The 11492-nt window shown below is 30.5% G+C and overlaps 1 protein-coding gene across 1 annotated transcript in view; it reads left to right on the top strand.

Moving 5' to 3' along the window:
• The first annotated feature begins 521 nt into the window (after positions 1-521).
• The window catches only part of LOC135840476 (calcitonin gene-related peptide type 1 receptor-like), a 123930-nt gene continuing 112959 nt past the window's right edge, over positions 522-11492 (top strand). Inside the window, exon 1 of the mRNA XM_065357045.1 lies at positions 522-1182. The gene's annotated coding sequence lies outside the window, so the exon portion shown is untranslated. The remainder of the gene's footprint in view (positions 1183-11492) is intronic.

Genomic DNA, 11492 nt, shown 5'->3' with positions numbered 1-11492 from the left:
AAATAGTATTTTTAGAATTTCAGCAGTTGTTAAAGCGTTTCTATGTTTTAATGAAAATATTTTTTGAAAAATTCGTCCTTTTTAATTCCCATTAGTGAAAATTTGTAGATCATAAAATTGAAATATGCATAATTGATCGCATACAATAATATAACCAAGTTAGAAAAATGGTAAAATTTCATGTTGGTGATGTTTCAAAAATCAATATTTTTCCTTTCAGTTTCGTACTTCCCATAGGAAGCTTCAAGGTGATGGAACAAAAAGTAACACTTTTCTGCCCTCGTTCCTCGAATAATTCTGGAAAAAATAAATATCTATTCTCTCCAATACACCATTTTTTGTTTTTTTTAATGCTGTTTTTTGACAATAGTTCCTTTTTGGAAAAATGGAAAATCAAAGATTATTTGATTAAAAATTGGTTGTTCATGTCTCGTGATTGATTACAGTTGTTTTTTTTTTTGCAAACCCAAACCGAAGATATTTATTTTTGCCGGAATTTTCAATTTCTTGAAGAGGAATTTTTTATTATGAAGTTTGATTTTGTCCCATTGCATATTATATGTAAGTATGTTTGAGTAGGTACTTACTATCTACCTATCGAGTATTTTTCAAGGATTTCGATCAAGATTCCGTTATTTAAAAAATTGTTTCACCAATATCGAACGATTGACTTTCTGAGAAATGAAATTTTTATTCTTGGTAGACCGTCAATTACTATGTAAATCCACCTGTAGCCAAAGTAAAGATGTTTTAAAGAGTTTTGAATTACACTGCGTAAATTTGGCATCTTTACAAAAAAAAAAGTACATGCATACGTCAAGTCGATATGTCTTACATCAAAATTTCTTCGACATCATTTCAGTCTACATGTCAACAACTTTGTATCTTTTTCTAATTTTTATTTGAAAACTTTTTCACAAACGCCCGTGTGCTCGTGTTTCATGATAACAAATTAAAATATAATCAGATGTCGAATTACTAGAATTTCATTCTATGGGTACTTATAGCATTTTTGTTAATTTTTTAAACAACGTGGAAGAATTGAATACGATTATATTTGATTGTGTATTTTATTTTGAAGTACCTACCTACATTTTAATGGACCTTAAACGCTTTTTTTCTCTTTTAAAGTTGAAGTAGATTTTATAAGCAGTGTTTCGTGTGTACTTTGGAGCATTTCAGGTAAAATTTCATAGATCTGTTTCCTTTCTTTTCTTTATTTTTAAATGAAAGATTTTGCTACTCGAGTTTTGACTAAATTTAGTTATTATTCATTAAGTTACCAAAAACAAAGCTTCATCACATGACATTATTTCCGTATTTTCAAAAATAATATTATATTCGTCATCTCTTCACTTTGTTCAGTTGAGAATTTTTTTTTTTTTTTGAATCAATATTGTGTTCTGAGATTGATAAAGATTCAATATAAGCTGCTACTCAGTACTCGCCCAAGCAAACACGTACCTAATGAAAAATTCTTGTATGAGATTTTCGAAATGTAATTTCATTTATAAATTTTTTAATAAAAGTCAATTCGGGCCGATTGTGCGTCTCTGGTATGTTGTATCATGTCGTCGTCGTCTTCTTTAAATTTTTCTGTCAAGATTTCTTTTTCAAGCGGTCTTGTGTAGAGAAATTAATTCTGTGAAATACCTACCATTTTTTCCCTTTAGCCTATAAAGTTCGTCCTTTTGAGTACCTACTACCTACCTCATTTGGGTAAAAAAAAACGTGTAAATTGAACATTCACGATGGTTAGGGTAGGAATATTTTCATTTGCTGGTTTCGAAGTTGAAATTTATACCTACATAATAATTAAGTAAAATCAACTTTTTTTTTTGTAGAAACCTCGGATTAACTGGAATGATTTCTCACATCATTTCAATTTTGTTGCAATTTTATGCGTATAAAAATTCGATTCGAACGATTCATTTCGTGCTCACTCTCACGTAAGATACTGTGAAAAGTTACGTTTAGGTACATCGACCCAACACCTTCATCTTTCGCAAAAAGTTGACAAATAAGTTTTATAAAATTTACATTTTTCCATCGATAAAATTTCCTTATCACAGTTTATTCTCTCATTTCTACGAAAAAACAAAATTGCTTGTCGTAATTTCCGTGAAAACTCGTAAGCATTGAGGTTATGAATTATTTAACGTTCAAACAACGCACTCGTAGAGCTGAGATTGGTACAATTTGAGCGTTAAAAAACTCGGATGTTTGGCTGCGATTTTTAGAGAATAAAATAGCGTAATAATTTAATATCAAGTTTGAATTTTTTTTGTAGAAAATGAATCATGCTTTTCATTGTAGGTCTACCTATTTAGTTTGATGGTAAAGAACTACACCCAATACTGATTCAGATTTTTTCGAAACTTTTAAGATTTCGACTCTTTTTTTTACATTTACTATTACCGTATAACCTATTGGAAAATTCTAATTAATCTTAATTTCAATCACGATACATTATTATGAAAAAAAGTAATAGATTCAAAAAGGGGATCTGCAAGCAACAAAGCAGAAACTTTCTTGCAATCAGCGCTCAACAAATGGCTTGTTTCAGATTTTTACCTACATTAAGTGCACAACATTGCACGTATGAATAGTTTTGCTCCCGCAATGGGATTCGAACCGTCGTCACCTTGTCAACTGGGCAGGTACTCTACCCATTACACTAACCCACCCCAGAAATAAAGAGCATTCGTGTTGAAATATTACGTGATTGAAGTGATTTTAGGAACATTCAACGCAGTCTTGCAATCATTACTGAGATTAAAAATACTAAAAAAAGAACGATTTTTGTTTGAAAATGCTCAATACTTGTAAAATTCGTAGTAGATCAAAAAATAGTTCAATGGATTTTTACGAGTATCTATGTAGTATGTACTTGTATTGGTATCTACTCAATAATTTTTTTTTATTAAATTTAAATTGAGAAGGTCTGAAGGTAGTATTGAAAAGAATCGTGTGACTTCCCTTACACTTTTTTCAAATCCTTAATTGATTTTTCGAAAATGTTTTCCTGCTGAATTTTCAAAATTCAAACGAAACGTTCGAAACTTCAGAAATTATCCAATAAACTTCTACTGATTTTCTTATTTTTGCTTTCATTTTTTGTAATGATGTGAAAAAGTTGATAACTCAAAACAAAAAAACTTCTAAAATTTTGTTGGCCATTTTTTTTTTTTTTTAATTGAAAATTATTTTCACCAAATAATAGTTGAATAAATAATGTTTTAAAATTTTGAATTGGATGTTAAAACATTTATCTAAATGACGAAAAAATATCTTTAAAAAAACTAAATTAAAAATCCAGTGGTAGCTTTTATTGTTTTTATTGTAGGTCAACTATACTTTTGAAAAAATCAAAATAATGCTCATCTAAAATAATACATGAGGTACTCGTACCTGCATAAAAATTGTGAATTTGTGATTTGAGGTTTTGAATGAACCTGAAAATTCACGAGAAATCGCCTTTCATTAGTCTAGAAAATGTGATACATATTAAATTTTTTTGAAAAATGACGAAACATTTTATTCGAAAAATATGCGTAACTTTTTTCAATTTTTTTTCATAATTTATGTGGTCAGAAAAATGTAGTAGTTACCTTATCAGGGTGTCTAACAGGTACTGCAGGTACTGCAAGTACTGTAAAAGTACTGCATTGAAATCCTGGGTACTGCAAGTACTGCAAAGTACTGCATTTTGCCTGAAAAGTACTGTATTTTTTCTCAGAATCATTGATTTAAAATTGTTTAAAAACCTCAAAATGAATTAATTGGTGAAAATAAAAAAAATAAAAAAATGTTCATTTTGTACCTCAAAAGATGGCAACACTTGTTAAATTAATACTTGTAAAAATTTTATTGACAAATTCCAACCGGTTCAAAAATATTTTTTTTCTGGGGGGGGGTCGGTGTAAGCTGGATAAAAAAAAAATAAGGTAATGCGAAAGGTACTGTAAAAGTACTGCATTTCTTCGGAGAAATTTTGTTAGATACCCTGCTTATTCCTACCTGTAGGTACAATATTTTTGGAATTTAATTTTCACTTTATTGCTGGAATATCCAATTGACCATTTCGAATTGAAATTAAATAATAATGGAAGCCTACAAAAAATTCACGAACTACATTCAATTCAATCAAAATTTTAAAGAAATTAGTCTAATTTCAAATGATAATAACAAATGACAATTTTACTTAACCTGCTACAAATTCTGATCCTAAATTCACTTTTTCAAATTTTATCTCACAGAAGAACCTTTCAACTACCTACACAATCATAAATTTTTCTCTTTTTCTGTTTCATCGCTGAAGCAAATATTGCGCTCTATCCTGTTTTAAAGTTACCAAAATTTTCCAAAAATTGCATAAATTGATGAAAAAAACAAATATACCAAGAAGCTTCTTTAGCTTATTTTTCTCTATTTTATTTTATAATTTAAATTTTAAAATAATTACATATGTTGATTAAATTATAATTTTAAAATTCATTTTTTATAAAAATAAATTAAAAATTTTTGATTATTAATTTAATTGAAAAAAATTGTTAAACAAATAAAAATTTTAAAAAAATGTTTGATTTAAATTTATAGATTTAAACTTAGTCATTGTGGTGCCCGTTTTAAGTATACGTAGTCATTGTGGTGCCCGGTTTTGGGCTTGTGGCGCCCAAATCGGGCACCACAAGGTCTTTTTATATAAAACGATGCAGAATCGAGTGAAATGCACTCTAAGGTGAAAAAAAAATTTTTGAGGCGGGCACTACAAGTACATACCAAGTTTATGTATCGGGCACCTCTATGACTAACTATGATGAAAAATCCAAACTGCACCAAAACACCTTTATCATACATATATATGTGATCCTCTATGTACGCGGGCACCACAATTACCATAAAAGACCCGGGCACCACAAGGTACTAGGTACGTGTATTCATATACAAGTATCAAGTTTTTTTGTTTTTTTAAAAATGTACCTTAACCTATTATTATTCTGATAATGAAATTTAAATTACAATCACGTCTAAGCTTTAAAGGCCCAATTTTGGCGTAAGTGAAGAAAAAAATTCTCATTTTTGGTGAACAATTTTTTTAAATCAAATGGGTACGTTATTATTGTAAAATATTGACAAATGGAGGTAAAGTCTCCCTTCCAAGTTCCAAGGAAATTTTCAAATCAAATACCTACTCAAGTTTTTTGCTTTTGTCTACTGAATGTTTGGAATTCTGAATAGAAAGAAAAATCTGACAATATTCCATGGCTTTTACATGTTTTAATTGAAAGTCATATTGGGAATCTAGACTAAAAATCGATGTCAATGTCAAACATTCTCTGGCGTTTTTTCGAGGTTCTTAAAAGTCCAACCAAATATTCTGATATTATTCAGGTTATTCTGATATTTTTACTATAAATTTTGGAAATTGATCAAATTTTTTCAAAGTTTTTTAAAAATCTGGTTTACAATATCAAAATTTTTAAAAATTCGTAATTTCTTAAAAAGTTATTCCAGAAGTTCAATTTTTTTCCAAGTTTTCAGAAGTCAAATGAAATCTTTTTCAAGTTTTTAGAAGTCTAACCATGTGATCAAAATATCAGAAATTGTTCATTTTTTCCAAGCTTTTAAAAGTCTAATATCTATTGTGTACAAAAGTGGCATTCGAAACGCGATGATTATGAACATATAACTTGAAGGGAAGATTCATAGAGCAATAACATGTTTCAAAATTTTGAATTTTTTTTTTTAATTTGGATTTGGCTCGAAAAAGTACCATTACTATTACTTTACTTACCTATATTTTTCAAAATTGAGTCTTTAAATATGATCAAAAATGTAGTTTTCTGAGATAAAGCCTGGCTATTTTTTTTTTTTTTTTTCATCTATAATTTGTGCAATTTTTAGTTCATTTTGAGAAATTCAAAGTTTCGAACTTCCAAAGGACCTTCAGGTTTTCTATTTGAGCAATTGATATTTTTGTAAAGCTGCTCTATAGGTCTTCCTCTTCTGTAGAAAATTTTCAAAATTAGTACTAGCTGAGATCCCGAGAGATTTCCTTATCAGGTTTTTTCCGTCTCCTCTCTCCTCCCTCCCTTCTCGTTTGTTGTCTGCGCTGTACTATGTGGAAAGGTAGGTATAATAGCGCATAAATTTTTATTACATTGATTTTTCCTCGTTCAATAACTTTGCGTTTTTTTTCAAATACCCATAAAATTTTGCAACTGCAGAAAAAAAATGGACAATCAACAAGCGGAACTAATTTGGTTTGAAATTCGATGCAAAAACTTTAACGTGCATTGGTTGCATTGCATGTGTGCTCGAATATGTTATTACCAATCTAGATTGTAGCTTGTAATCGTACCCCCGAGAAATGTTGCACTACAAAAATGAACCCGACAAAGAAATTCCCTACAATGTTTTAACCCATATACCATTTAAAACGTTTGATTTTTTTTATCAGTTTACACGTAAAATTTGTTAAAAATTGTTTTTCATATTACAGTAGATATATATTTTTTTGTAAATCTTTAATACTCGCATACCTTGGAAAATGTAATCGTAAAATTGCGCTGTAAACGTGCACACGGTAAAATTTATACGCTTATTTTATTAGTTTTGAGAAGTTGAATTGCATTTTTCTGTAAATGTCGAATAAAACGAGAGCTCTTACCGATATTTTATATCAAATTTTATCCGACGTATGCCGACATATTTATTCAGTTGGAAATTCATTATTAATGAAAATTCTTTCAATCGGATTGCTATACGAGTACATACACGTATACCGACGACGATATCCACATCTATACTGCGGCAGTGGCGTTAAATAGGCATTTTAAATTATTCGCCTATGGTATCAATAACCCCTTCGCTTTGCTTCATCCTCCAGTCCACACTCCACGGTACACACAATCGCATCAGCATTATGGGAAAAGTTTTCGAATAAATTCAAAAGCCTATAGCATGGCTGATGTTTCATCCGCATTCACCGCAATCACCCATGAGAGCAATTTTTTCAGACTTTTGGCGCGATTCTTCGTTGTACTTTTTCTTTCCGAAAAGTCGCTCTCGGTACCATAAAGTGAGTTCGGTAACGTTTGAGGTGGTTTTCAGACTACGCGACGAAAGAGCTACGTTATTTGAATAGCGTATTTCTAATCAAATTGAAGACTTAATGAAAATTTTAATTTGTATGATAAGTAGCTCGAGAGTCGAGTTAAACTGCTCAGTGCTCACTGTTCACTTGGTTAGCGCGAGCCGCAGAGTGTCGCGATTGATAAGTCTAAGAATATTGTCGGAAGTGCAAGTTGAAGGTTGAAGATATTAAGTTTAACCGATGTTTTTCGTGCTCGGATTTTCGAACGAGGCGTGCGAATGTTGCCGCATTGCCATCGTCGCCGCCGCCGCCTCCGCCGATGCTAAATACCTACTCTTATTATAATTTTGAATGACAGTTACACGCGTCGCGTTGTTCGACACAAGGCTAAAAGATTTGCTAGAATGAAAAATTGAATTAAAAATTGAAAATCGAAATTTATAAACAAGATAAATGAATTCCGCTTTCGTCATTTTAACGTCGAGCATTTATTAAAACATAATCGAAATGTAAACGCTGCCCTTTGATAAATATTTAATAATGTTGTGAAAAATTGAAAAATTTCATTTGTAAAGGAAACTCTTCTGTATAATTTTATTTGGCGTACTAAAAACATTCGGTTATTAATAAATTTCTGCAACGGTTTGCGCTCCATTTATACGGCGAAATTTTATCCTGCAATTTTTCAAATTACATAAATCTTTTATCCGAGCTTTTTTCATGTGACATGTTTTCTTTATCGATGGCTTTAGTCTCCTGCTAGCTGTATATACTTAGGTACTTCTGTAATAGTCATTTTCTACCATACCTGGTTTAGTTTTTCTGATCGTTTGTATTTTATGGGTTCTCATCGAGCATGCTTTCAAAAAAAAAAAAAAAATCGTATGAGCAACGAGCGTTGTACAAATGTACTCTTACCTACGTACACTCATATTTGTGGATACAATTTTGAACTGTTTTTACCCACAGTATTCAAAAGTTATTTTAGAACGTCGAGTCAAGGTGATACAAATTTCACCCATATTACGAAGAAAGTGTAGGTATATTTTCTGTGCATTGCATTCACCTATGAACTTTAAAATTATCAAAAAATTTATTAAATTGATAATTAGATATATTTGTCCAGCCAGAGAGCATTTTGTTGGCGATTTATCAGTTTTATATTTACCAAAGATTCGTAAGTGCATCTCAAAATGATCAAATTTTGACATTTTTCCACTCGAAGGGGAGAAGTACATAGGTATATGTATAGATGAGTTCAAAATCTAAAATTTTCATCACGTTCCTAGCCACCTTATTTCGGCTATAAAATTGACCTATAACCATGGATAGAGAAAACATGCATTCGTCTTCATTTTGAAAATTTAATTCGAGGAGAGGCTGTTTCGCGTTATGACTCCATTAATCCTCAACATCCGCTCATCCTGTCAAAAATTTTATATGTATGTATGTACTTATAAAGTAACACGTCTTTAAAATTTTTCACATACGATGTACTCGCTTTGATTCAGATTTTTTTTTCCATCACGATCCGTGTCTTATTCCAAAACTATACTCTAAACCGCTGATACTAAAAGCTGTTCTGAAAAGTTTCACTGTTAGTTACCTAACTAATAATTGAAAAGCAATCTCAGTATATGGTTATAAAATTGAATTATTGGAGTTTATCGTTGTAAGAAATTAATTTATATTCACTTTTACACTTGATTAATTTACTTTGAATCAAAAATACAAGTTGCTACTTGTTTCATTTTGATATACCTATACTTAATATAGGCTTTATATTGATACAAGTAGGTATTCAGAATCCATTTCGTAGATAGACAATAATTCCAATGAAAATAAAGTTTTCCTAAGAGAATTTTCAGTACACAGCTTTACAAGGCAGTTAACGAAATTATTTTAAGAAGAATAAATACAATTATGACCGATATAAACAATTCTTTTGAAATTTAATTTAGTCGAAATTCACCACGTATTTGTTATAATTTTTATGTGGAAAGAAAAACCTGATTGTGCTTAGGAAAAATTATTTCTTTGAAGTCTCACGCTAAGAAGTCAGTTGTCTTGAATTATAAAATAATTTAATGGTTGGGGTAAAATCACCACGGGCGAAGAAAAAAAATATGGAGCTTGATTGGAAAATATACTTTCTTTGTTTTTTTTCTTTGGCGGTTTGTTTACGTTTTCTTTTTCTTACCTGCTTTTTTATTTTAAAAGTCGAGACAATTTAAAAATGAATTGTTTCTACATGAAGAAATTAGACGATGGTTGTGTAAAGTCTCCTTTGAAAATTTTTCATCCTACAAGTAGGTTATACCTAGGTATACTTTACCTATACTTATGAAATCAGATTTTATTGAAAAACAAAGGTACCTAACTGTTAGGTATTTATATGGTTTCAGTGATAATTCTACTCATAATTTTTTTTACGAAGTTTTTGGAGTGTTAATAAGCAATTACAAAAGTTTTTTTTTCTTTGTTATACGTAATTCACCTAAGTATAGTATTTTCAAAATCATTTTTTAAAAATTGGAGTTGGAGAAATATTCACCTCTGTGGACATTCAAGTATTCTGCTCGTTTCGATTAAAAAACAAAAAAAAAATTTAAAAATAAAAATTTGTTGCTTAAAAAATGATTTGTTTTTTTTTAAGTTTTATTTTTGAGATTATTTGAGGAATATTTGGAAATTTCAACTTGAATTGAATCATTTTGGTGAGAAATTTTATTTTTTCGGTTTTTCTCATCGTAATAAATCAATTTTTGGGGGAAATGCTTCGATAAAATGAAGGAAAACAGGATAAAACATCTACACACAAGTATTTTTTGGAGGAGGCTTAATATAAGAATTGCATAAAATTATTAAAAGCTGGATTTTGCAGTTATCATGTTTCAAGAGCTTCTTTGAATAGGTACGCGTTTTTTTAGGGGCAACTACGAAATTTGAGAAAATGCTGGAAATCTCATATTTGGGCTCCCATCCTGTTTATAGAGACTCACTTTGTATCCCTATATTTGTAAATGAGAAACAGGAATATTTTTAGGTCTGTAATTGAGTTAGTAGGTATTCAAAAAATGTGCTTATAAATCTCGAAAATTGGGGACGAGTGGCAAGTGACCCTCAACATATATAATCTAAGTAAATAAGAAATTTTTTAAGTTGCCGCAGCATTCGTAATTGTTGACGTTTTACATATGTAGTTTTTTGAAAAAATTTAATATATTTTCTATGCTGATATCAAAATTGGGCTTCAAAACTTGATTTCAGCCAATGCAGCTATATAAAAGAACGTTCCTCAGAGACCGTAGATGACCAAATTGGCCATTCAATTTTCTCGTCTACTTATGTAATTTTTTTTTTGCCATTTTGGAAAATTCAAACCCTTTAATTGAACTGTGGAAGTTGTATCCAAAAGTTTAGCAGGGCAAATTTATTTTTCAATTCTTACCAAAATATCGAATCATCAACAATTTTAACATTTTCAGCCATTCTGGAGGCTCCAGCGCAAAGTTCGATTTTTCCAGAATTTTTTGAATTTCTCCACAAGACATATAAATTAATTTAGGCAGCCTAAAGTTGAGTTGTGGCTTTTTCTCGAACATGTTTAATGAGATTTATCCACATCTGAACCGATTTCCAGGCAGGCACCTCGAGTGTGTTTTTTGACCAGTAATTTTTGATTATTCGTACACGTGTTTCTCACGAAGCCAGGTAGGTATAAGAACACATGAGGTGTTTGCATGGAAATCGACTCTTTAAATAAATCTTGTTGAACTAGTCGACAACAAGCACAAGTCGATTTTCAATTGCTCAAATTAATTTTTGCAACTTTCTGGGGAAAGTCAAAAATTCTGGAGAAATCGGAAATCGTGCTGGAAACGTTAGAGTAGCTGAAATGTCAGAGGTGTTGGTATTAGATTCAGTCAATTTTTAATAATTTGACTGTGTTTTTTTCAACAAAAAAAATTGAATCACCAAAAATAGCCAGTTTTGGTTTTTTAAAAGTTCTCCAAACGCCTGTAATTCGAAAACTTACAATGAATCCTCAAACAATGGTACAATAATATCCTCCCTTATGTTTTTCGGGTCGCAGAATACGAATTTGACAATATTTTTTTTGTAGGGGTGAGGGGTGAGGGGGTGAAGGGGAAGAAAAATTCAAAATTTGACAATAATGATGTGTGATATATCGAAATTTATATTGTTTTTGAGGGTGTAGATCACGAATCTGGCAATATTTTTTTCTTAGGGGTGAATGGTGGGGGATGAAGGGGGTAAAAACGGTGAAAAATTCAAAATTTGACTATAATGATGTGTGATATGTCGAAATGTACCAAGTATGAATAATTCAACTGAAAGTAAGTTCTTTTCATCAATTTACTGGATTTTA

Source organism: Planococcus citri, chromosome 3 (genome assembly GCF_950023065.1).
Source record: "Planococcus citri chromosome 3, ihPlaCitr1.1, whole genome shotgun sequence".
NCBI classification, from domain to species: Eukaryota; Metazoa; Arthropoda; class Insecta; order Hemiptera; family Pseudococcidae; genus Planococcus; species Planococcus citri.
This window is presented reverse-complemented; position numbering and strand designations above follow the sequence as displayed.